Source organism: Manis javanica, chromosome 15 (assembly GCF_040802235.1).
Source record: "Manis javanica isolate MJ-LG chromosome 15, MJ_LKY, whole genome shotgun sequence".
Classification (NCBI taxonomy): Eukaryota; Metazoa; Chordata; class Mammalia; order Pholidota; family Manidae; genus Manis; species Manis javanica.
Window position 1 is genome coordinate 33416143 of NC_133170.1, and position 27076 is coordinate 33443218.

The 27076-nt window shown below is 46.1% G+C and overlaps 1 protein-coding gene across 2 annotated transcripts in view; it reads right to left on the bottom strand.

Annotated features, from left to right (window-relative positions):
* The window catches only part of BID (BH3 interacting domain death agonist), a 33191-nt gene extending 16827 nt beyond the window's left edge, over positions 1–16364 (bottom strand). The window contains exon 1 of one of the 2 annotated variants that reach the window (XM_017643095.3): positions 16208–16364. The gene's annotated coding sequence lies outside the window, so the exon portion shown is untranslated. The remainder of the gene's footprint in view (positions 1–16207) is intronic. The other variant, XM_017643097.3, reaches the window with a different exon arrangement.
* Between the last annotated feature and the right edge of the window lie 10712 nt (positions 16365–27076).

Consider the following 27076-nt stretch of genomic DNA (forward strand, 5'->3'; position numbering starts at 1 on the left):
AAAAAAAAAAAAAAAAAGACAGTCTTCTTATTGACCTGTGTGAGTAACTATTAACAACACACAAAATACAGTCAAGAATTCTGGGGTGCTGGCAGGCCCCAGAGCAAGAGGGCAGCGGTGCGAATTGGAGCTGATTTTTATTTCAATGCCATGAGCTGGAGCAGAGTCCACTGGACTGTCATGGGTCACACACAGCTCAAGCAGCTTCCTCCTATACCTGGAAAACAGAAACTAAAGCACCAGCAACATTCCAAGCACCACAGCACAACCTCCCGCAGAGTGTGGGGTCCTGGGTCCACCACGCTCTGCAGGATCTGGGGCCCGAGGTCCCCGTCCCTGAAGCCTCACGGGCAGTGGGTGGCCACCCACAAGCCCCCCAGGAATTATCTGTGAGGGGCCCCTGCGCAGCCACACTATACTCAGCACCACCCCAGTTCTGCCCATGCACTCCTGGCCAAGGGCCTCCCAGACTTCCCCCAGAACCCTGCTGAGGCCGACCTTGCCTGTCTCTTTGGACTGCCTGTGGCTTCCCCATGGTTTGTGCATCTGGAGCTGTCATTTCTCTGCTATTCCCTAATGCACTCCCTGTGTTAACAAAGTAACTGGTTATTTTATTCTTAGGGCTACAAAGCCATCCACATCCAGACTACAGAGTCCCAGGGATCAGGACTTGGCACCCTGGTGGATTCTGAAGGTCAAAGCCGTGGGAGCTCAAAAGCCTTTGAAGTGATACAGGTACGAAGTACCTGGTACAGTCCTTTCCCACCAGGCTCCAATTCTGTCCTTTGCTGAAGACATGCTCACATGTGCCCCAAAGACCCAAGTCATCTCTAGGTGGCAGAGGTTTATTGGTTGTGATTAATTTGTTTCTCTAACCAATAATATCAGAATGGAGGAGCCTCAAATTCTCTTTTAGAATGCAGTACACAACAATCTCATAACAAATTTGATCAGTGTTTCCCTTGAGAATAAAAACCTATTATGGACAGCATAGGCACCCCCATAAAGCACAGTTTCTGAAACATTTACCTATACAACTTAATAATATAATAATTTAGTTGCAAACAAATTTACATTTTTTATAACCTTAAACATTACATAAGAGTAATATGAGTGGATTTTATAAGTAAACCTGTATTAGTTTGAAAGGGGAGAACCAAGCAGAATTTATTATATTTACTGTATTATGTATTATATATATTATGTTGATAAATTGGATATTGAAAATCAGAAAAGACACCATTTTTTTTTTGAGAGGGCATCTCTCATATTTATTGATCAAATGGTTGTTAACAACAATAAAATTCTGTATAGGGGGGTCAATGCTCAATGCACAGTCATTAATCCATCTCCAGCCTAGTTCTCTTCAGTCTCCAATCTTCTGAAGCATAACGAACAAGTGAAAAGACACCATTTTTAAGCGAAATTTATTCTCATTTCCCCCAAATTTTTCTTCATTGTGAGAACCTATATTCTTAAAACATTTCTGAATTTGTTTCTGTAAGAACTTTAAGTCTAGTGCACTTAAATTATTGGAAGTGCAATTACCTTATTTCTTACAAATTTTAGAAATATTTGATTTATATAGCATGTATTTAGGTCCACAAGCCAATCAGAACAGAATTCCTCCGACTTAAGACATGTCACATTCTAACTCCCCAACGACAAAAGGCATTTTTTCACATTTACACCATGAGAGCCAAAGGTCTTTCTGAATGAGACACAGGGGGAAGCCAGGCCTCAGTCGCAGGACTTCAGCCCCAGGTTGAGAGCACACGTTAGAAACACAGAGACTCTCTGGTCCGGACGTCAGAGTTGCTCTTTCTGCTGAACACAAACAAACAAAGTCCAACAGTACGGCTTCTGACCTAACCCAGCAGAGGAGACCTCTGCCGTTGGCCAGGGTGAGCACATGGTGTGACCACCGTTCAGTCACTGATGCCACCAGTGGGAACGACTGATCTGCATGTGCCAGGGAGAAACTGAAATCACAGATATAGAGAGGCTGAGATGGGGAAAGCAGGCACAAAGGGAGTCAGCCCACTGATAAAGCTCTCTGCTGGCAGCTGGGAGGGGACCCCGAGAATCCCAGGCCTGCTTTTCAGGGCATGGCTTGAAAAATTGCTCATGGGTATTAAAGGAAGAAAAACTAAACCATGACTTTTGCACAAATATAAAATGATCAAACGAGCACGTGTCAAAGACTTTACTAAGCTCGTTTATTAACAAAGGCACCACAAAGATGATCCCACCAGGCTCTAGATAATGTGGATGTCTAGGGCACCTGCCAGGTCCCTTTTATGACGAACCTAGGCTGGAGCTGTCAGAAAACAGTCTTTCCCTTTCAGTGGAGTGAAGCCCAGTTACCCAGGGTGGACAGGTCAAGGCAGAGCCAGAAACATGGCCCTGACGGCCCTGGGTCTCTCAGAGCCATAACGTCCTCCTCTCCACAGTCCCCAAGAGCACCACACCATCGGCTTCCCTAACCTGCTGACTCCTTCTGGGCTTGATTCAGCAATTTTCACAGGGCTCTTCCAGACACTTCACGGAGGAAGAGGTGCCACCCTCTCCCAGAACACCCCTCCTCAGCACGGCACTTCCACTCACTCGGCCCGGGCTCTTGGCTCCGGCCCCCTGGCCTCCTTGGTCCCTAGGCTGGGCCTGAGCTCCCAGTCCGCGTCTTCCCCATGGCCCTGGGGAGAACTCCTCACAAACTCCAGCACGCTGTCCGACTACTCTGTACACTTCCCCATACATCTCAAAGGCATGGGTACCACTGACCTAACCCAGCTGCTCTCAACCCTCGCTACACACTGAAATTAACACACCAATATGACAACACCTTATATACACAGAAAAGCCCAAGGATCCACTAAAATACTACTGGAGCTAACAAATGAGTTCAGCAAGGTTGCAGGACAAAAGTACTTGCAAGGTCAGTTGTACCATATGCTAGCGATGAGCAGCCAAACTGAAATTAGGAGCACAATTACCTTTATAACAGCATCCAGAGAAATACAGTCCTTGAGAAGCAGTTGACAAAAGGAGCTGAGCTTTCTGCACTGCAAACCACAAGCACTGAAGGAAGAAAGTGAAGATCTAATGAATGGAAAGCCATCCACGTTAATGGACTGGGAGGCTTATTGTTAAGATAGTGATACTCCCTAAAATTCAATGCAATTCCTCCCAAACTCTCAGATGGCTTTTGTGCAGAAAGAAATAAGTGGCCCCTGTAATTCATATGACATGCAAGGTGCACAAAATAACAAATCTTGAAAAAGAATAAAGTTGATGAACTCATACTTCCCAATTTCAAATTTTATTACTAAGCTACAGTATTCAAGACAGTGTGGTACTGGCAAAGGATAAATATATGGATCAATGGAACAGAAATGAGAGTCCATAAATACACCCAAATATTTATGGCTAGTTGGTAAAGAATAGTTTTTACAACAAATGGTGTGGGGACAACTGGATATCCACAAGCAAAAGTATGAATTTGGGCCCATACCTCACATCATACACAAAAATTTACTAAAAATAGACCACAGACCTAAATGTAAGAACTAAAGCTATAAAACTCTTAAAACTTCACTTATGACGTGGGGTCAGGCAATGATTTCTTAAACACAACATCAAAGGAACAAGAGATATAGAAAAAAAATAACTGGACTTCCTGAAAATCAAGAACTTTTGTGCTTTAGAAGAGACCATCAAGGAAGAGAAGACGATGCAGGGAATGAGGACCAGCAGACCCCTCACCTGACAAGGGACTTGCATCCAGAGTGTATGAGGAATTCTTTTAACAGTAAAAACCCAATTAAAATTGGGCAACAGAAAGATGGTGGTGGGAGAGGTGAGACAGAGGCTTCCTCCTAAAACCGCATATAATACGAAAATATAATTAATAAACTAATCCTGAAAGAGCAACAGGAAAGAGGACTGGGCCAGACTGCATACACCTGGAGAAAAGAACAAACCTCACGGAACAGGGTAACGTACCAAAGCTGTGGCCGAGCGGGACCCAAGCCCTTCCCCCACCCAGCTCACCGGTGGGAGGAAGAGAAACGGAGCGGAGAGGGAGTGGAGGCCTGGGACTGCTGAATACCTAACTCTGGAGGTCTGCTGTGGGAGCAAAAACCTACATTTTGTGGTGCTTTCATGATACTGTTGTGATGAGGGGATTGGAGAGCTAAGAGAGGCAGAATTCATGGAGAGACTGAGATTCCAGCCACTGTGGAAAGCAGGGATCCATATCCGGCTGCTCTGGGGCAAAAGAAAGGCAGGCAGTCTGAGACACTTCCTAACAAGGAAGCCCTTAGCAGGAGGGCTGCTAAAGGGGCAAGGATTGCACAGAGCTTACTGCTCAGGAGAAAGGACAGGTAGGCAAAACTATCTGGGTGCACTCTGCCCAGCAGGTTGGGAGCTTTCACGATTTCCAGGTGCTCCAGCTCCCTGGCTGACTACACAGCTCCAAGGACCCACTCCGTGATAAGCAGAGCCTATCTCTACTGTGCCTTTCTCCCAGCCAGCCCCACTTGGCTCGCACACCAGCAAACCCTACCCTGGCATTAGGCCAGCCAGAGGAAAGATCTGTCTACAGCAACTACAAATGCAAAGCATAGAGGCTTATGCCTATGTGCTTGGCCAATTGATTCAGGCAGTGGAGATAGGCATAGCGGCTGGGAAGCAGGAAACAGCTCTTTCCTCCCCCCAGGCACCAATACTGCTCCCCTGCGACCCCCAACAATTGCTTCAGGGGCTGAGCAGCTCCAGAGAGTAGAGCTTCTGGACACCAGAGGGCACCACATACAAATATGAAACGCCAAAGGAACCTGGTCCAAAGTAAAATTAATATACCTCCTGAGAAAGATGACATGGACCTCATAACTCTTCCTGAAAGGGAGTTCAGAATGAAAATCATTAACATGCTAATGGAGGTATGGAAAGATATTCAAGAACTCAGGAATGAATTCGGTCAGAGATCCAATCATTGAAGAGCACAATAGAGGGAATTAAAAGCAGATTGGATATGGTGGAGGAGATGATAAATGAAATAGATACTAAAGAAGAATACAAAGAAACTGAGGCACAGAGAGAAAAAAGGATCTCTAAGAATGAAAGAATATTGAGAGAACTGTGTGACCAATTCAAACAGAACAATATTCGCATTATAGGGGTACCAGAAGAAGAAGAGAGAGAGAAAGGGATAGAAAGTGTCCTTAAGGAGGTAATTGCTGAAAACTTCCCCAATCTGGGGAAGGAGATAGTCTCTCAGGCCATGGAGGTGCAAAGATCTCCCAAAACAAGGGAGGCAAGGAAGACAACACCAAGACAAATAGTAATTAAAATGGAAAAGATTAAAGATAAGGACAGATTGTTAAAAGCAGCCAGAGACAGAAATGAGATCACTTACAAAGGAAAGCCCATCAGGCTAACATCAGACTTCTCAGCAGAAACCTTACAGGCCAGAAGGGAGTGACATGATGTATTTAATGCCATGAAGCAGAAGGGCCTGGAACCAAGATTACTTTATCCGGCAAGATTATCATTTAAATTTGAAGGAGGGATTAAACAATTTCCAGATAAGCAAAAGGTGAGAGAATTTACCTCCCACAAACTATCTCTACAGTCTATTTTCAAGGGACTGCTATAGATGGAAGTGTTCCTAAGGTTGGATAGCTGTCACCAGAGGTAATAAAACCACAGTAAAGAAAGTATAACAGCTACTTACTAAGCAAATGCAAAATTAAATTACCTATCCCCAAAGTCAATCAAGGGATACATAAAGAGTACAGAATATGATACCTAATATATAAAGAATGGAGGAGGAAGAAAAAGGAGGAGAAAAAGAACAGAATCTTGAACTTTTGGTAAGCACGAATCTAAAATCTGCAATGGCAATAACTACATGCCTATTGATAATCACCCTAAATGTAAATGGTCTGTATGCACAAATCAAAAGACATAGAGACACTGAAAGGATAAAAAAAACAAAACCCATCTATATGCTGCCTGCAATAGACTCACTTTAAATCCAAAGACATACACAGACTAAAAGTGACGGGATGGAAGAAGATATTTCATGCAACTAATAGAGAGAAAAAAGCCAGAGTTGCAGTACTTGTATCACACGAAATAGACTTCAAAACAAAGAAAGTCACAAGAGACAAAGAAGGACATTACATAATGATAAAGGGTCAATCCAACAAGAAGATACAATTATAAATATCTATGCTCCCAACACAGGAGCACCTATATATGTGAAATAAATACTAGCTAAATTAAAAGGGGAAAGGACAGATCAACCAGAGAGAAAATAAGTAAGGACACAGAGGCCCTGAACAACACATTAGAAGACATGGACCTAACAGACATCTACAGAACTCTACACCCAAAAACAGAAGAATACACATTCTTTTCAAGTGCACACAGAACATTTTCCAGAATAGATCATATACCTGGCCACAAAAAGAGCCTCAGTAAATTCAAAAAGACTGAAATTGTACCAACCAGTTTCTCAGACCACAAAGGTATGAAACTAGAAATAAATTATGCAAAGAAAATGAAAAATACCACAAACACATGGAGGCTTCACAACATGCTCCTAAATAACCAATGGATCAGTGACCAAATAAAAACAGAGATCAAGCAATATATGGAGATAAATGACAACAATAATTCAACACAGCAAAAATCTGTGGGACACAGCGAAGGCTGTGCTAAGAGGAAAGTATATTGCAATACAGGCCAATCCCACATGAACATTCTAAACTCACAATTAACGAAACTAGAAAAAGAATGTGAGGATCAAAGTCAGTAGAAGGGACTTAATAAAGATTAGAGCAGAAATAAATAAAATTGAGTAGAATAAAACAATAGAAAGAATCAGTGAAAGCAAGAGCTGGTTCTTTGAGAAAATAAACAAAATAGATAAACCCCTAGCCAAACTTATCAAGAACAAAAGAGAGTCTACACACATAAACAGAATCAGAAATGAGAATGGAAAAATCACTACGGACACCACAGAAATACAAAGAATTATTAGACAATACTATGAAAAATTATATGCTAACAAACTGGATAACCTAGAAGAAATGGACAACTTTCTAGAAAAATACAACCTCCCAAGACTGACCCAGGAAGAAACAGAAAATCTGAACAGACCAATTACCAGCAATGAAATTGAATCAGTAATCAAAAAACTACCCAAGAACAAAACACTTGAACCAGATGGCTTCATGGCTAAATTTTATCAAACATTTAGTGAGGACCTAATACCCATTCTTATTAAAGTTTTCAAAAGATAGAAGAGGAGGGAATACTTCCAAACTCATTCTATGAGGCTGGCATCACTCTAATACCAAAACCAGGCAAAGACACCACAAAAAAAGAAAATTACAGACCAATATCCCTGATGAACATACATGCAAAAATACTCGACAAAATATTAGCAAAATGAATTCAAAAATACACCAAAAAGACCATCCATCATGATCAAGTAGGATTTATTCCAGGGATGCAAGGAAGGTACAATATTAGAAAATCCATTAACATCATCCACCACATAAACAAAAAGGGCAAAAACCACATGATCATCTATCTCCACAGATGCTGAAAAAGAATTTGACAAAATTCAACATCCATTAATGATAAAAATTCTCAACAAAATGGGTATAGAGGGCAAGTACCTCAACATAATAAAGGCCATATATGACAAACTGACAGCCAACATCATACTTAACAGCGAGAAGCTGAAAGCTTTTCCTTTAAGATCAGAAACAAGACAAGCATGCCCACTTTCTCCATTTCTATTCAGCATAGTACTGGAGGTCCTAGCCACAGCAATCAGACAAAACAAAGAAATACAAGGCATCCAGATTGGCAAGGAAGAAGTTAAATTGTCCCTGTTAGCAGATGACATGATAATGTACATAAAAAACCCTAAAGACTCCACTCCAAAACTACTAGAACTGATATCTGAATTCAGCAAAGTTGCAGGATACAAAATTGTTACACAGAAATCTGTGGCATTCCTATACACTAACAATGAACTAGCAGAGAGAGAAATGAGAAAAATAATTCCATTCACAATTGCACCAAAAAGAATAAAGTACCTAGGAATAAACCTAACCAATGAAGTGAAAGACCTATACTCTGAAAACTACAAGACACTCATGCGAGAAATTAAAGAAGATACCAATAAATGGAAACACATCCTGTGTTCTTGCATAGGAAGAATTAATATTGTCAAAATGGCTATCCTAAACCATAAAACTTAGAAAAAAACACAGGCAAAACTCTCTTGGACATAAACATGAGTGACTTCTTCATGAACATATCTTCCTGGGCAAGAGAAACAAAAGCAAAAATGAACAACTGGGACTACATCAAACTAAAAAGTTTCTGTACAGCAAAGGACACCACTAATAGAAGAAAAAGGCATCCTACAGTATGGGAGAATATATTCAAAAATGACAGCTCCAATAAAGGGTTGACATCCAAAACATATAAAGAGCTCACACACCTCAACAAACAAAAAGCGAACAATCCAATTAAAAAATGGGCAGAGTAGCTGAACAGACAGTTCTCCAAAGAAGAAATTCAGATGGCCAACAGACACATGAAAAGATGCTCCACATCACTTGTCATCAGAGAAATGCAAATTAAAACCACAACGAGATATCAGCTCACACCAGTAAGCATCACGACCATCCAAAAGACAAACAACAACAAAGTTGGTGAAGAAGGGGAGAAAGGGGAACCCTCCTACACTGCTGGTGGGAATGTAAATTAGTTCAACCATTGTGGAAAGCAGTATGGAGATTCCTCAAAAAACTCAAAATAGAAATACCATTTGACCCAGGAATTCCACTCCTAGGAATTTGCCCTAAGAATACAGCAGCCCAGTTTGAAAAAGACATATGCACCCCTATGTTTATCACAGCACTATTTACAATAGCCAAGAAATGGAAGCAACCTAAGTGTCCATCAGTAGATGACTGGATAAAGAAGAGGTGATACAATGGAATATTATTCAGCCATAAGAAAACAAATCCTACCATTTGCAACAACATGGATGGAGCTAGAAGGTATTATGCTCAGTGAAATAAACCATGCAGAGAAAGACAAGTATCAAATGATTTCACTCATCTGTGGAATAGCAGAACCAAGAAAAAACTGAAGGAACAAAACAGCAGCAGACTCACAGAACCCAAGAATGGACTAACAGTTACCAAAGGGAAAGGGACTGGGAAGGATGGGTGGGAAGGGAAGGTTAAGGGTGGGGGGAGAAAGGGTGCATTAGAATTAGCATGCATAATGTATGTGGGGCACAGAGAAGGCTGTACAGCACGGAGAGGACAGGTAGTGATTCTACAGCATCTTACTATGCTGATGGACAGTGACTGCAATGGGGTATGTGGAGGGAACTTGGTGATGGAGGGAATCTAGTAAACATAATGTTCCTCATGTAATTGTAGATTAACGATTCCAAAACAAAAAAAAATGGCCATCTGGCCTAAAGCAATCTACAGGTTCAATGCAATTCCTATCAAAATACCAACAGCATTCTTGAACGAACTAGAGAAATCAGCCTAAAATTCATATGGAACCACAAAAGACCCCCAACAGCCAAAGCAATCCTGAGAAGGAAGAATAAAGCAGGGGAATAACACTCCCCAACTTCAAGCTCTACTACAAAGCCACAACAATCAAGACAATTTGGTACTGGCACAAGAAGAGACCCACAGACCAGTGGAACAGAACAGAGAGTCGAGACATTAACCCAAACATATATGGTCAATTAATATATGATAAAGGAGCCACAGACATACAGTGGGGAAATGACAGCCTTTTCAACAGCTGGTGTTGGCAAAACTGGACAGCTACATGTAAGAGAATGGATTATTGTTTAACCCCACACACAAAAGTAAACACAAAATGGATTAAAGACTTGAATGTAAGTCCTGAAACCATAAAACTCTTAGAAGACAATAGGCAAACATCTCCTGAATATAAGTATGAGCAACTTCTTCCTGAACACATCTCCTCAAGAAAGGGAAACAAAAGCAAAAATGAAGAACTGGGACTACATTAAACTAAAGTTTCTGTATGGCAAAGGACACCATCAACAGAACAAAAAGGCATCCTACAGTATGGGAGAATATATTTGTAAATGACATAGACGACAAGGGGTTAACATCCAAAATATATAAAGAACTTACACGCTTCAACACCCAAAAAGCAAATAACCTGATTAACAAATGGGCAGAGGATATGAAGAGACAGTTCTCCAAAGAAGAAATTCAGATGGCCAACAGACACATGAAAAGATTCTCCATATCACTAGTCATCAGAAAAATGCAAATTAAAACCACAATGAGATATCACCTCACACCAGTTAGGACGGCCAGCATCTAAAAGACAAACAACAAACGCTGGTGACGATGTGGAGAAAGGGGAACCCTCCTACACTGCTGGTGGGAATGTAAATTAATTCACCATTGTGGAAAGCAGTATGGAGGTTCCTCAAAAAACTCAAAATAGAAATACCATTTGATGGAGGAATTCCACTCCTAAGAATTTATCCTAAGAATGCAGCAGCCCAGTTTGAAAAAGACATATGCACCCCTATGTTTATCGCAGCACTATTTACAACAGCCAAGAAATGGAAGGAACCTAAGTGTCCATCAGTAGATGAATGGATAAAGAAGATACGGTACATATACACAATGGAATATTATTCAGCCATAAGAAGAAAACAAATCCTACCATTTGCAACAACATGGATGGAGCTAGAGGGTATTATGCTCAGTGAAATAAGCCAGGTGGAGAAAGACAAGTATCAAATGATTTCACTGATCTATGGAGTAAAAGAAGAAAGAAAAAACTGAAGGAACAAAACAGCAGCAGAATCAAAGAACCCAAGAATGGACTAACAGTTACCAAAGGGAAAGGGACGGGGGAGGATGGGTGGGAAGGGAGGGATAAGAGGGAAAAAGGGGCATTACGATCAGCACACATAATGTGGGGGGCAGCACGGGAAGGCAGTATAACATAGAGAAGACAAGTAGTGATTCTATAGCATCTTACTACGATGATGGACAATGACTGTAATGGGGTATGTGATAGGGACTTGCTAATGGGGAGAATCTAGTTACCATAATGTTGCTCATGTAATTGTACATTAATGATTCCAAAAAATACATATATATATTGATTATGTGTGTGCACATTGGAGAACAAAAAAAGAAAGGGGGTGGCACCAAGGCCAAAGTAGAGCCCCAGTAACCAGTCCCTGGCACTTCTGGCCAGAGCTGGCTGGGGGGCAGTGACTGTTTCAGTGGACAAGGATGGCAAGCAGGTGTGACAGAAGGCCCTCCTTGCCTGAGTCCCAGCCCTTCCACCCTTCGAGTTCCAGCAGCAAGCTTAGTCTCCTCCTCTAGGAAAGGGGATGACATCCTGCATGTGGAACAGGGCAAGTGCTGCGGGCACTGGCGTGGGGATAGCCAGAACTGCTGTTAACACATGCAAGCCACCCCAAGGAGGTGCTGTGGCCAGCAAGGCCACTGGCTCAGCACCGTCAGCCATTAAGAGTCTGGGAACTTCCTAGAAGAGACGGGGAGAAAACGGGTTTTTTGAGAAGTGGTGCACTCCTGGGGCCAGCTGGCCTCCCAGGTCAAGCCAGGCCCTCCCTGTTGCCTGGACCAGGGGGATGGCAAAGGAGGTGTGCTGGGCTAGAGCCCTCCTCAAGGCTGTGCTTCACCTAGTCCCAAGGGTCGGCCAACCCACCATGTCCAGGACAGGAAATGCCTGCTAGAAAGTTCTACCTCCTCAACCAAGGGTCATTTACCTCCTCAACCGCAGCAGGCCTGCCTGGATTCTAGGGTCCACAGTGGTGCCAAGCCTGGCTGTGGGCCTCTACCGTGTCCCCACACAGACACAGATAAATGACCCAAACACAGTGGCCTCCCCACAACAGCTCAGGGTTCCACCCACTGAACCCCCAAGGTGGGCCTATTGTGCAGCCACTGGTACATAGCACCCCCAGCCTGACTCCCCAGATGGCGGCACTACACTAATGGCCTTGCTGCTGTGGGGGACTCATTCGCCCACTGGCCTTCCCCCAAACGGGGGCACAGAGCCCGAGACCTCAGGCTGGGTTTTATGCCCACAAGACCAGAGTCACTCAATTCCAGGCCTCTCCCCAGACCTCATCCTGGATGCCATCCTGCCACAGCCCCTGCCACTCCCGCAGGCCAGCACCTCCCTGTCACGCCCTCCTGTTGCCCCCAGCCCCTAATTGGACTCTAGTCCCCCTGCTCCCACTTCAGCCAGCTCTCCCTGGGGAGACACTATAAACCCCTACGTTCCCCAGGTCCAGCAGCCCTTAAGAGGCCCACACATGCCCAGCCCACAGAGGGATCCTCTAAAGGGGGACAGGTGGAGGGGTCACAGCTGGCTCTGAACTGGCTCCATGACTTCACTTTCATCACCTGTAAAAAGGGACACTGGCTGCCCTGTGGGGTCAGCAGAGATAGCGGGGAAAGTGCCCACCCACAGGGTCTTATCTTTCCATTTGGCTCTGCTGCCGACATGGCAGGACAGAGCTCCTGCAACAGCGCCATCCCGAACCCAGACGCAAGCATGCATGTGAGAAACACCCCACCCCCAAGGTTTTGCAGCTGCTTAACTTCACAGAATTAGCATGAGAATTAAAATTATACATGTTTGTGCAAATCACATCAGCAAAAGATCAGAGATGCCCACAAGCAGAGAAACGGCTCCCGGCCGAGGGCCCACTGGGGACAAGCATGGCCACCTCCCCTCTCCACACACACTGTGCTGTCCACTAAGACCCAGGCCGTAGCCCTCTCCTTACTCGGAAGAAAGGGGCTTTTTACTGAGCACATCAGGTGAATACTGACCTGCCCCACTGGTCAGTACAGGGTCAGCATGGCAGGAACCCAGCGACTACAGGCTCGGAGGTGCCCCCAGACCAGACAGAAGCCCAGGCAGGAAGCTTTGCAAAAAGCTCCACAGTGGAGCTGTCTCTCCACGTGGTGGCGGCCTCTCCACACAGGGCAGCTTGTGACCACTACCGTGTGCCTGCGAGTAGCCGGTCCCTTTGAAGCCCAGTCTACCTTCTCCCCTTTACAAGCCCACTGCCCAGCACCCACCTCCAACCCCAAGCTGAAGGATTACTGAGGAGAGAGGGTGATTCAAAACAAACCACTTCCTCATTTCTAAACTGGTAGCTCCGAGGACCCTGCTCACAAACCCCAAAAACCAACCCAGAACTGGATCCCCCCAGAAACTGCTGCATTATGCCTCATCCCATGATCAAGTTTTTCTTTCATTTGAAACTTCCCCATTTGACCCCAGAAGGTCAGGCCAGAAGAGGAGAGCAAGAAAGGGAAAGGACTGAAGTGGGGTGGGGACAGGGTTCCTGGGGAAATCCCGCCAAGATGGCCCACGGCACTGCCCAAAGCTTCACGGTGCTCCCGACACCCCCAGCTGCCCCTCACCCGGTTGCCTGCAAGGAGGGGAGTCCACAGGCAGGCCTCGGTTGTTCTCAGCTCCCCACCCCGGAGGGCTCACAGGTGCGGGGCAGGCACCAAATATGGGGAACAGGGCAGTGAGTGGCCCTTAAGTCCAGGCAGTTTACACAATGGTTAAAGGCCGGCACTCTGGGGTCGGACTCCCTCAGTTCTGACTGGACAAGTTATTTGACTTCTCCATGCCTCAGTTTGCCCATGGAAAGAGCATGATGATGACCTGGTCTGATTACAAGCCAATTTATACACTCCAAGTTCTCTGTGTGTGTAGCTGGCACAGTCAGCTCTGTATGTCATACTTAGTCATCGCCATCCTCCATTAGCTGTCTTTTTCAGGCCCATTAGTGGCTCTGGGCACGTGTGGCCTCGGGGGTGGCCCGTCAGTGGCTCCGAGCCAAGGATGCGTGAGGTCTTGGGGGTGGCCCATCAGGTGTGACAGCCAAGGTGTTACTAATGAGATCCTATGGCAGGCGCCGCAAGGTGGGCAGCTGGCCCTCCACAGCTCCTGCCTGGCCAATGGTCACCAGAGGTGCAACCACAGAAAGCACTGCCAGTGGCCATGGCTCTAGAGTGAGGCTTCTCAGGGCAGGCAGTCCAGAGCAACACCCTGGGTGCCACCACCAAGATACACATGGTCCTTGGCCAGGATGGATGCTTGGCCTTGAAAACGGACAGGTCTACAGCCTCACGTCCCAGGCCTCAATCCATCCATCCTGCACTAGAAGATGGGGGAGAACACTGCCCTTCCACAAAGCCAGGGCTCCTGTCCTGGAAGGCTCTGTCATCTGATGGCCATGCTCTTCCCTTCCTCCCCCAAACTTCCTTCTGAGTCCCATGGCCTAGGCACTGCAAGGCCCCCAGACAGACCAGTCTTATTTGCAAATGAGCGGACTCTCTGGTTCCTCCTCTGTTTCACCAGGCTGGCTAAGGTTATGAGCTTCCCTGGCAAAGTGCTGGAGCAGGACCTGCAACACCCCTTCCCACCTGCATACACCTCTGTCCCACAGAGGCACCCCTGCCCCCCAGCACTCCCCCGAGTGCACTGTCCCATGTTCCAGAGCTGGCAGGCTCCTACTCATCCTTCAACAGCCACCTCAGATAGCCCAGCCTCCTCAGACAAACTGCCAGCAGCTGCCCCAGGGTCCCTTGGCTCAGCACAAAGTGGAGAAGACTGCATCCTGGTGCCTCTTGGTGGCCCGTCTGCGTATCTGTTCCTACAAGACAAACCTATCCCCTATGGCCCTGAGCCCGGCACAGCAAGGCACCTGGTGCTCAAGGAAGCCCACGAGAAGCCAGCTTCTGAGCCCAACAGATGAAGGGCTGCACAAGGCCTCCCGCAGGTGCTGACCCTGCACCTCTTCCCTTCCTAGACAGGAGCAAGAGGAGCACACGCTCTGGAAGGCAAGTAAAAGCTTGGCTCGCACCCTTTTCCGGCACTGCCTTACTACAGCTCTGCCCACCTTAATCTTTAACGCCAGAGGATTCCCCTTCCACTCTCCTCCGAGCTCCCAGCTCAGACTCTCTCCCAGGAGGAGTCATGGATGACTCCCAGTGGCCCTTGCTCAGGGTATGCCCCAAGGTGGCACAGACCCAGGCCCGGGAGAGCTCTCCCCATCTCAGACCCTGCTGTGCCCCAGATGGGTGGAGATGGAATGTGGAAAAACCACATCTTCCTGCACCTTCCCCCAACTCCCTTCCACAGAGAGCTGCCAGCTGAGTGAGGATTAAGCAAGCAGATGGAACTCGCAGAAAGGGCGGGTGAGCCTGGGTGGGATCAGGCAGTAGCCTGAAAAGGTGGGGGCGCCCTGTGCTGGGTCCTATTCCTGCTCTCACCCCCCCACCCCCAGGCCCAACAGAGGAAGGCCGGTCCAACCCCAGGCCTAAGCTGTTTCTCAAACCCATCCCTCTCCACTGCTGCCACCACCGTCCCACCGCGACTCCAGCCCGGGAGGCACTGGCCGACTTGTGGGGTGAATGAAGACATGAGCCCTGCCAGCGCAGCCACCTGTTGGATGAGTTTCGGTGCTCTCCAGGCTCTCCCGCGATGATCCACTCAGCAAACTGATTTCTTCCGCCAGGCAGTATTTGCATATTATTTCTAACAGTTAGTTCTAAGACAGGTACTCTGGCCACACCGGGGCAGGGATGAACGGGTGTCGGGAAAACTGCTCTAGAGCAGAGTCGAAGCTCTACGTCTGGATTTGGGACGGGATGTGGCGTTGACAGGTGAGTGACCTGAGATCCCGTCGGTTTTTCACCCCGAACCCGGAGACCCACGGACGGATGTCTCAGTCCGCAACCCCCCGGCCGCCCCGGCCGCTCAGCCCGAGGCTTTAAGTGCAGAGGAGACAACAAAGTCCTCTCCTGCCGCCCCTGGGGTCACCACTCGGCACGGGAAGAATCGGGGGCCGCACGGGCTCCTCGTGCCCCGGCGCCCAGGCAGGGCCCGGCCGGCGCCGTCTGGACTGCAGGATCCACGGAGGGTCGCAGGCGAGCGGGGACCCAGGGGGCCCGCGCCTGCCCTTCGGCCTCGGCGCGCACCACAGCGCCCAGCCCCGCGTCCGCCAGGGAAGGGCTTTCGAACTTGCGGCTCGGGGCACTAGAGGCCCCGGGGCCGCGGCGCACTAGGCCGCCGCAGGGCTACTCACCCAGCAGCAGCCGCAGCGCGAGGCTGAGAGGCGGACACCAGGGTGCGGGCGCGGCCCAGACTCCGCCGCACTCCCCGCGGCGCGAAGCGTCCGCACAACCACCATCCGCTTCCTCGATTCTAGGCGGGCACAACCCCGCCCCGCCCCGCTCCCGCCCGCCGAGGCCCCGCCTCGCCCCGCTCCCGCCCGCTTCTCTCCCGCCCGCCTGTCCCGCCGAGGCCCCGCCCCGCGCCCTCTCCCGCCCGCCAGGCTCCGCCCCGTAGCCTCCCTCTAGCCGGCCGAGGCCCCGCCCCGCGCCTCGCCTCGCCCTGCCGAGGTCTTGCGGCGGCCCCGCGCCCGCGCACTGGAGTGCGCGGCGTCCGCGACGGAAACTACAGGAAAGGAAGTGGTTTGGGAAGGACTGCACCTCAACACAGAAATAGAAACTGAGTTTAAAAAGAAGAGATAGACTGGAAGGAAATAGTCATCACATGGTTATGAGGCAGGGACTGTGGGCTTAGACAGAATAGGGTGAGGGCCTCTGGAAAAAGACCCCTACCGAAACTCCATGTTAAACAAGCAAAGCCAGAGTCACATTAGTTCTCTAAAGTAAAAATATCAAACTAGGAATGTAAGCTTTCTTCAGTGAGATTAGTTGAGACTAGAAGGCCGAGAGTAACTTGACCTAGAAGTTTGAATACTCCCCAGATGAAGAAAAGGCTATCTCAACATAGCTTGTATTTTCACTGTGTCAATTAAAACATACCATCGTAAGATTTACTGTGCCTGTTAAAAGGCCCAGCTTATTTAGAAAAAATTCTATCTTAAATCTAAGATTGTATTTTAATCAAACAAACAATAACTCAGCCCATCTTGGAAGCAAAGCAGGCAATCTTAATTGATACGCTCCCGAATCAAAAAGTGGATATCCTGGGAAAGAATCAGAGCAGTAAATTTCTTGTGTTAAGCTAACTTTGAAGAATAACCCACTAATAAGAAATTTAGTATCTCTTCAAAAATAAACATTTCAGGGCCATTTAGTGGGTCTGCATCCCTAGCTCTGTGTCTCTCCACCGCCTATAAGTCCCCTAGACAACGCTCCACCCCAGGACTCTCTTGTCCCCTCCTGATGTGAGCCAGGAGCTCTGTCTTCTCACTTCATCTCTAAATAAAAGCCTCTCCCTGGCTCTCCTAGCTTGAGTGTTTGCTAAGTTCATTCTTCGACTCAGCAAACTTCGACTCCGCAAACAAGAACTCCCGGCATCAGTTACATCAAAATAACAAAGGCCACTGTGATTTTCTACTTTTCTGTATTTTCCAATTTTTCTTAAATGACTTACACTAATTTTACCACTAAATGCTATTATAATAAAAATCACTTAATGGAAGATTTGTAAAATGTAGGCAGCATTATCTATATTTCAAGTTGCTTTATCAGAGTTGCATATCAAATTGATTATAAATAGCAAGTAATATTGTTAAATGGGGTTGTCTGAGGTTCCTGGCAGCCAAAGTGGAAGACAGATCAATCTCACAATTCTATGAAGAAAGGATGAAGCATACCAATTTTCACTAAAGGAAAAGTCACCTTTATCTCACACCTAACTTTAAAGGAAATTTCTGGTTTTTATGTGTAGCTTAAATTGGCCCTGAAAGACATGTTAAAGGGGATGACCAAGAAATTTTGAGCAAGAGCCGGTTGATTCCAGTAAATATATTTCCTCACATGATAATGTGTGAAGGGGATGCCACTCATCAGGATATCCGAGATCACAGAACCCATCAGTGGCCCCAACCCAACACCCTGTGCCCCTGGAGGGAGGAGGACACAGGGTCAGGCTGGAGTCAGAGGGGCAGGGAGCTGTGTGCTGTGCCCAGGACAGGCTCCCCTCCTTCCTGTGGCCGAGGCCAGCCCACATAATCTCTAAGTCCCTCTGGTACAAACACGCTACTACCTTCATATATTTCTGGGATCATAACTGCATTTCTGAGTCGGTATGTGGACGTGCTGAGCCACATCTTGCTCTGTAGGATGTGCTCCTGGCTGTCATAGCATAGTCTTGTCAGGAAGTGTTCAACTTCTAACTAATGCAAAAACCAGGAATGTTCCCACCTCAACACTGCTCAGTTCTATTTCTCTTACCACTTCTGATTGCTAAACATTGATCATTGTGATAAGGAAAATATTCAACACATTTGTCAAGGTCAGCAAGCTGCTTTATTCCTCCGATTGGCAAAGTCCTCCCAGCTCCCTCCTCCCCTCCTCCAGGCTCCCCTTTTGCCCTGTGCATGCCGAAATGCCACATATCAAAATAGTATAAATTGCTCCCTTTGCTTATGCTCAGGGCTCAGGCCTTGAGAGGTTACTCCCCTCTGGGCCCGCCAGTGTGAAATAAAACCTCAACACTCCAAGACCTCCGAGTGCCACTTGGTTCTTCCGTCAGTGACCCAGTCCAGGTTTTCCAGTATTTGCCGTAACAGTTGGATGACAAACTTCTCAGCCTTCTTAAACAGGGCTCTGAATGTAGTTTCATTTTCCCATGCCTCAGGTTGTCGTTTCCTTTCCACTGAAATCAGTGTTGCTGTCGAGTTTAAGCAAAGTTCATTCAAAGTCTTACCCTGGATCGTGACCTGTAAGTCACTTTATCAGTCAACTTATCTGATAAACTGCTCCAAACCCTTGGTTTGGGAACATCTTACATGCCTTTGACCCCAGGGTTGGTATGGGAAGAGGCTGTGTCACGGCCTGAGGGAGTGAATGGGAAGCAAGGCTTAGGACTGCTGGTTATTCTCCTAAGGAATCTTCCAGGCACCAAACACCAGGCCGGTTATCCATTCTGAGCACTCCAGGCGGATCTTCTGTGGGCAGGGTGGGGGTTGGGGGCTGTGACAGGTGAGCATGGCTGCAGGCATCTGCACAGACCAGCTGAGCTGACTTGGCTGATGTGGGGCGGCTATAGCCTGCAGAGCCCTTGGCCTGTGGGTCCACGTGGAGAACCACAAAACCTCATTTTATTTCACGTGACCAACATGGCCTCCTGTGCTGAAGTGCAGCCATGGCCTTACACAGCGCTGTCCCAGTCTCTCTAGGTGCACACTGGTTCACCCACCCATTCACCCACATATGGCAGTCATAATCCTGCTGCCATGAATGTTCGCCTGCAAATCCCTTTGCAGACACACTTCCGTGAAGCTTCTTACAGCTGGGTGTGGGGCTGTTAGGAGCATTGTTATTTTCCTCAGTTCTTCTCCCCGCTGCAACAAAGAATTGAAGGGCAAAGACATAGTAGTGAAGCAGAGTTATTTAAAGTTACTTAAGAGGGAAAAAGTACAGGCGACCTCAGGGAGGAGAGGTGCCCTGAAAGGTTTAAGTTTATTTAAAGAGAGAAAGTGCACATTGGAGAAAGGGGAGTGTGGGCTACCTCATAGAAGAGGAGCGCTGAAAGGTTTAGAAAAAGTTCTATTTGAGGCTATGCACTTAAAAAGTGCAGGCGACCTCAGAGAGGTGTGCTGAAAGATTAGGGGTTCCTCCTTTAAAAGAGTTTTCAGGAATGTGACAAAGGGCTAGGGGTGTGGACTTGTTATATGGTCCCAATATGTTTATCTTTGATGAGAGACCATACATCTCTTTTATTATCATTTCTCCAGGTAATTCTGCAAAATTTGCTTAACACAAGAAATTTACTGCTCTGATTCCTTCCCAGGATAGCAGCCTCCTGGTCTGGTAGCATACCAATTAAGACCGCCTTCCCTACCCACAAGCTGGGCTCAGTTATTGTCTGTTTGCTAAAGAATATGCTAAGAATCTTACTTCTTTACTTTCTGGGTTTTAAAATGCAACTTTAGCTTTAAGATGGAATCTTTCCTGTTTTTATTATGCTGCTTATGGCTGGGCTTGTTTGCTAAATTAATCATGATGCTTCTCTTTTGTCCAGGTTGCAGATTACTTGGTTAGGGGCTAGAGGAGGAATAAAACAGCATATAGGTTAACTTAAAGAATAAACTGGGCCTTTTAGCAGACTAAAGTAAATCGTACAATGGCATGATCTAATTGACACAGTGAAGACATGGGCTGTGCTCAGATACTTTTCTTTATCTGGGGAATATTCAAACATTCTAGGCCAAGTTGCTTCTGGCCTTTTGAGCTTTAACTGATTAACTTATTATCTCTGAGTCTTTTCTGGATCTCTAGTTTTAACTGCTTAACTCTTTGAGTCCCTTGTAGTGGGCTTTACTGGCCTTAATTGTCTTTCCACCCTGCTCACATCTATTTTCCTGCCTAGCACCTCTGCACCCCACCCAGCAGTACATGGGACACCTGGCAGCTTCAGTCCCCATCTTGACTCATCCCCTGTACCTCGAGCACTCTGGCCCAATCCACCAGCTCCCTCCAGTGTTGCAACAGCCCCCTGACAGGTCCCCTGGCTTCTACAATGGCTCCAGTTCCGTATATTCTTTCTCCTTTTATAAAAGATCAGTTGGTGTCTGTGCATAAAATTGCAATATTTCCAGAATCTGTCACCTGGCCTCAGTGCATCTCCATATTAATAGGTGTTTCCAAGGGGTGAAGAGAAATAGTCCACCTCCATATCAATAGGTAATTACAAGGGGGAGTGTGAGCATACCTGGACTGGAGAGGCTGGGTAGGGCCTCTTCTTCTGCAGCAGGGTTGCAAGAGATTCAGGAGAGCAGAAGTGGATGACTGCTTGTAAGAAATAGACAGGTTTCTCCCACTTTATTTCTCTCTTTGACTGATTTCAGTTTCAAAGGTACTTTACTCCAGGATCTTGCCCCCGGAGTTGCAGTGGCACTCCATTCTTTAAAATCTTCCATGGCTTTCAGCAGCCTTAAAAAGTCCTCTGCATCCATACCCTCTCTAGGATCAGATCCTGCCACTGCCCCTTATCATTCTGTTGGGGGAGCATTGTGTATTTTCCTTGGTCCTTGTCCCCGCCACAACAAAGAATTGAAGGGCAGAGATACAGTAATGAAGCAGAGTAATTTTTATTTAAAGTTACTGAGAGAAAAAGTGCAAGCGACTTCAGAGAGAGAGAAGCAGGAGCACCCTGAAAGGTTTGGAGAGAGGAAGTTTAAGATTAAAAGGTTATGCACTTAGAAAGTGCAGACAACCTCAGAGAGAGTAGCACCCTGAAATATTGGGGGGTTCCCCTTTTAAGGATTCTTCAGGAATGTGACTAAGGGCTGGGGGTTAGTTCTAAATATTTAGAATTAACTTAATACAAGGAATTTACTGCTCTAATTTCTCCCTGAGATAATTGGCATCTTGGTCTGGGAACATATCAAACAAGACCACCTGCCCGGCCCTGTCTGTTTGCTAAAGAGTAAGTTAAAAATTTTACTTCTCAACTTCCTGGGTATTAAAATGCAATCTTTAAGGTGGAATCCTTCCTGCCTTTTACTGTGTTGTTCACAGCTGGGCCTGCATGCTAAATCAGTTGCTTCGGTTGCAAACTACTTGATTAGGGCCAAAAGAGAAAAAAAACAGCATATAGGTAAAGTTAAAAAATAAGCTGGGCCTGCATGAGTAACAGAATAAAGACATGAGCTATGCTGAGTACCCTCCTTTATCTGGGGAATATTCAAATATTCCAGGCCAATTTCTCCTGGCTTTTTGAGCTTTAACTGATTAACTCTGGGTCTTTTTCAGTGGACTTTTCCCTGGCCTTATTCTCTTTCCACCCCAGTCATATCTATTTTCCTGCCTAACAACTCTGCTTCAGCCCCCATGCCCTCCATGCTTTCCTCTACCTGGCTTACCTGTAATATCACTGGATTGTGTTGATAAAAAATTCATTAAAATCACCCTGAAATAGAGATGGGGCTTTATTTGAGCCTGTCTGGGGACTTATAAACCCAGAAACATGAACTTACACAGATAGGAGAAATGTTTCAAGGAGTCCAAGTCATACAAAGATTTATACAACCTCAGGGAGACAAGCAAGCAAGAAAGAATTTCAAAGGGGCACTCCATTTATGTAAAATATGTGACACTAAAAGAAGGTCTGGGGTATATACATCTTGGCACCAAAGGGCATGAAGAAGAAGGGCATAATTCTTGTTCATCTAATCTTATGCCCTTGAGAAGGAATTAGACAGCAGCAGAGATGTGGAGACATACTTTCTTGAGCTTTTAACTTTGTTTTAATTAATAGATGGCATTATAGAGTTAGTTAATGTTCTCAAAGGTGGCCATTTTGAGACTCCAGGAGTTAAGGAGACCCTCAACACTCTGGCCTTAGAGGTCTTTTTGGTGGTCCCCAGTATGGTCCACTGTTCTCAGGTCACCTGTCTGCCAGGACCAGCTCCCCTCACTTGATGCCTAAAACAGTGCCTGGTGCTCACAAGTGCTCAGCCAATGGAACAAATGCATGAATATGAATGCCAGGCAGTGTGGGGTGCCCCAGTGTAAGACTTAATGGTGCTGGGAAGGCTGGTGAAGATGTCATTGAGGAGGTGTGTAAGTCCAGTGAGAGGACATCCCGGGGCAAAATACCTCTAAAAATCAAAATCAGTCAAAGGGAGAAATAAAGTTTAAAACCCGTTTATTGCTTACAAACTGCAGTCCAGGGCCTTCTCTCATTCTTCTGCTGTGGCAGAAGCAAAACTGGTCCTCCCAATCACCTCTAAGGTACAGGAAAGCCCCTCTGCTGCCCAGGTAATTGCCCACTGATACGGAGATGAATTTCTCTCCACCCCTGAGGAATGATGCAAATGAACTAAAGCCATACTTCTTTCCACCTCTGCACGCCTATTGATAGGCAGATATACTATAGCCAGGTGAGATATTCTGGAAATATTACAATTTTACCCACAGGCCACCCCTCCAGAAATTTCACCTTACAATTTACTTGTTCCCCCTCTTCTGACTAAACTAATGACATACAATAGCAACAGTGATAAAATGATGATAATCTCAAGCCAGAGTATTCAGCCTATGCAGATTAAGCAAATGTACTTAACAGCACAATCTCTCACTAAGCACAAAATATGTTTCTACACTTGTTTACTCATTTCTAACAACCATGCTAGATTACTCACAAAACTTTTACTAAACATTAGACAAAGTCAAGCCTCTCTTTAAGCATTTTTTTCTTGACAACAGCAACATAGTGATGATAATTCTCAAGCCAGAGGATTCAGCTAGGTTCAAAGTCCCATGCAGATTAAGTCCAAAGCTCATCCATTCCAGCCATCATGTGGCAGCTGCAGCTGGGGATACATCCAGGACACAAGGACTATAGAAGCAAATAACTGTGATTTTGGGGGGCCACTTTGCTGTTATTCCTGGAATACACAGGAGGCCAGCTTCTAGGCCTTTCCCCCAAGGTGCCAGAAGAGCCAGCCATCACTGGCCCATGGGTTGAAATGTCCAAGGTCATGTCCATTTTACCCCTAATTGCTACACCCATCCTTGCAATGTATGTCCAATAAAGTGGGTGCCTTGATCGCTCTCAATCACCAGCGACTGGCCATAGGCTGCAAAGAGACACTCTAGGCCCCTCTTGGTGGTTTGCTGATCTGCACAACGTGCAGGGCACTCCTTCTGGGTTCGGCTGACTTCTTCAAAGGTCAATGGTAAGCCCCACTGATGGGCTACAACCCACATTGTCTTTTGTCCCATGTGCAACAAAGGCTGATGTAGCCATTGGGCCACATAAGAGGCAGGCTTTCCTTCTAGCCAGCACATCTGGGCCAATGCGTCTGCTTCACCATTCCCTGGGGATGCCAAAGGCAAATGGCCAGTCACATGATATATGGTAGGTGTCTGTGCCACACCACTCCATGGCCTTTGGGTCCAGTCTCTCACTCTCCCCACAATGGAATGGGTGGTTATTACCTTGGTTGGAGCCTTTCTGGCAATGGGCTCCATAGCCAACAAGGCGTGGTACACAGCAGTCAGTTGTTTCTTTATCAAGATGTACCAGACGTCTGCTCCTTTCCATAGTTGTGACCAGGCTCCAGCTGACAGCAGAAGCAGCAGCAGTGACAGAAGCAATAGCCTGAAGCTAGATCCATGGGCTGGGGTCAGCACGGCCAGCAGCGGTGGTGGCGTCTCCACAACCACACACGAGTGTAGACACACGTCTGTTGGCACAAGCACCACTTCTCCCCAGCATTTCTAGGGGCGGCCCTCCCAAAGGTCACACCCATTATGATAGATTTCAGGTTCAGAGGAATCCTGCCAACTGCCATCAGATGTAAGTCTGGGGACAGGAAATCCTGGGGCAAAATACCTCTCAAGACAGAAATCAGTCAAAGGGGAAATAAAGTTTATTGCTTACAAACTGCAGTCTGGCCCATCTCTCTCTCTTGCTGTGGCAGAAGCAAAACCGGCCCTCCCCTTCTATCTCAGGTACAGATAAGCCCTCCTTGCCCAGGTAATTGCCCGTTGATAAGGAGATGAACTTCTCTCCACCCCTGAGGAATGATGTAAATGCACTAAAGCCATACTTCTTTCCACCTCTGAATGCCTGTTGATATGCAGATGTACTAAAGCCAGGCAAGAGATTCTGGAAATATTACAATTTTACCCACAAGGTGATATCTAAACTGATGCCTGAAAGTCACAAGGAGGGGAGTGTGCTCTGGAAATGGGAGGCATCTGCTGGAAGCCAGTGCCTGCTGGGCGGCTGGTGCAGGGCAGGCAGCGGGGCTGGACTTCTACCCTGAACCCCATGGGGCCCCAAAGGCCTTGCCTCTGCTATTCAGCTGTTTGTGGGGTGTGGGTAAAATTGTAACATTCCCAGAATCCCTCTCCTGGCTTTAGTACACCTGCGTATCAATAGGCATCCAGTGATGGAAAGAAGTATGGCTTTAGTGCATTTGCATCTAATGGAGAGAAGTTCATCTCTCTATCAATGGGTAATTACCTGGGCAACAGAGGGCTTATCTGTACCTGAGAGGTGAGGGGGAGGGCCGGTGTGGTTGCTGCTAGAGCAGAGAAGAAAGACGGACTGGGACTGAAGTTTGTGAGAAATAAACGGGTTTTAAACTTTATTTCTCCCTTTGACTGATTTTGGTTTCTGGAGGTGTTTTGCCCCGGGATTTTCTTTCCCCGGACTGACAACATTCAAAATATATAAAGAGCTCATGCACCTCAACAAACAAAAAGAGAACAATCCAATTAAAAAATGGGCAGAGGAGCTGAACAGACAGTTCTCCAAAGAAGAAATTCAGATGGCCAACAGACACAGGAAAAGATGCTCCACATCGCTAGTCATCAGAAAAATGCAAATTAAAACCACAATGAGATATCACCTCACACCAGTAAGGATGGCTACCATCCAAAAGACAAACAACAACAAATGTTGATGAGGTTGTGGAGAAAGGGGAACCCTCCTACACTGCTGGTGGGAATGTAAATTAGTTCAACCATTGTGGAAAGCAGTATGTAGGTTCCTCAAAACACTAAAAATAGAAATACCATTTGACCCAGGAATTCCACTTCTAGGAATTTACTCTAAGAATACAGCAGCCAGTTTGAAAAAGACATATGCACCCCTATGTTTATCACAGCACTCTTTACAATAGCCAAGAAATGGAAACAACCTAAGTGTCCATCAGTAGATGAATGGATAAAGAAGAGGTGGTATATATACACAATGAAATATTATTCAGCCATAAGAAGAAAACAAATCCTACCATTTGCAACAACATGGATGGAGCTAAAGGGTATTATGCTCAGTGAAGTAAGCCAGGTGGAGAAAGACAAGTATCAAATGATTTTACTCATCTGTGGAGTGTAAGAACAAAGCAAAAACTGAAGGAACAAAACAGCAGCAGACTCACAGAACCCAAGAATGGACTAACAGCTACCAAAAAGAAAGGGATTGGGGAGGATGGGTGGGAAGGGAAGGATAAGAGGGAAAAAGGGGCATTATGATTAGCACACATAATGTAGGAGGGGCACAGGGAAGGGAATATAACACAGAGAAGACAAGTAGCAATTCTACAGCATCTTATTATGCTAATGGACAGTGACTGTAATGGGGTATGTAGTGGAGACTTGATAATAGGGGGAGTCTAGTAACCATAATATTGTTCATGTAATTGTACATTAATGATAGCAAAACAAAAGCATTCATAATGGGATACCATTGTATATGTACTTCTTTTATCCTCCTTTTTAAATGTAACATTCTATCATGTGCATTTTCCAATTTCCTTAATTTTTTGAAAATACATTTTTGTTTGGAATGGCTATATACTATGCAGTTCAAGGGATGAACGAAAATCTCCCCTACTCTGGACATTTCATTTATCCTAATATTTTCCTATGATAAATATTAAGATATTTTCTTGACATCAGTCTTGACATACATTCTATGTTATTCCTTAAATTAAGATATTGTCTTAAAAGAGAATTAGGGCCTTAAAAGGAGACATAATTAGTTTTGTGTTAAGGAAACAATTATGACATCCCAAACATTCTGAAGGCTGCCTTTCCAAGAGAGCTTTGGAAGATCACTTCTTAGCTGGTGGAAGTTGCTGCTAGAATATAGACCTGGAGCTGCCAAGTACCTTGGGGGATTCTGCCCACCATTCTGATGTCTGGGCTGGGTCCCATTCTATGGCCACAGTGTCAAGGATTCCAAAAATCAAGTAGTTTCTGATTCATGTCAGGGCTGAAGATTTCAGATGATGACCGTCACTCAAATTCTCCCTTATTTCAGCTGTGTCTCTACTCTCAGCTCTGTGTTCTGTCTCTCAAAGTCCAAATGTCTCCGATGAGCCTTGTCTCTGCAAATCGACCCCTTCCCGGTCACTGGCGCTGTCTACTATGTCTCGTGGTCTTGGGCAGCACAGCCTCCCCTGGTTGACTCAAAGCACTAATCATGGAACTGGAAGAAGACAAAGGGATTATCTAGC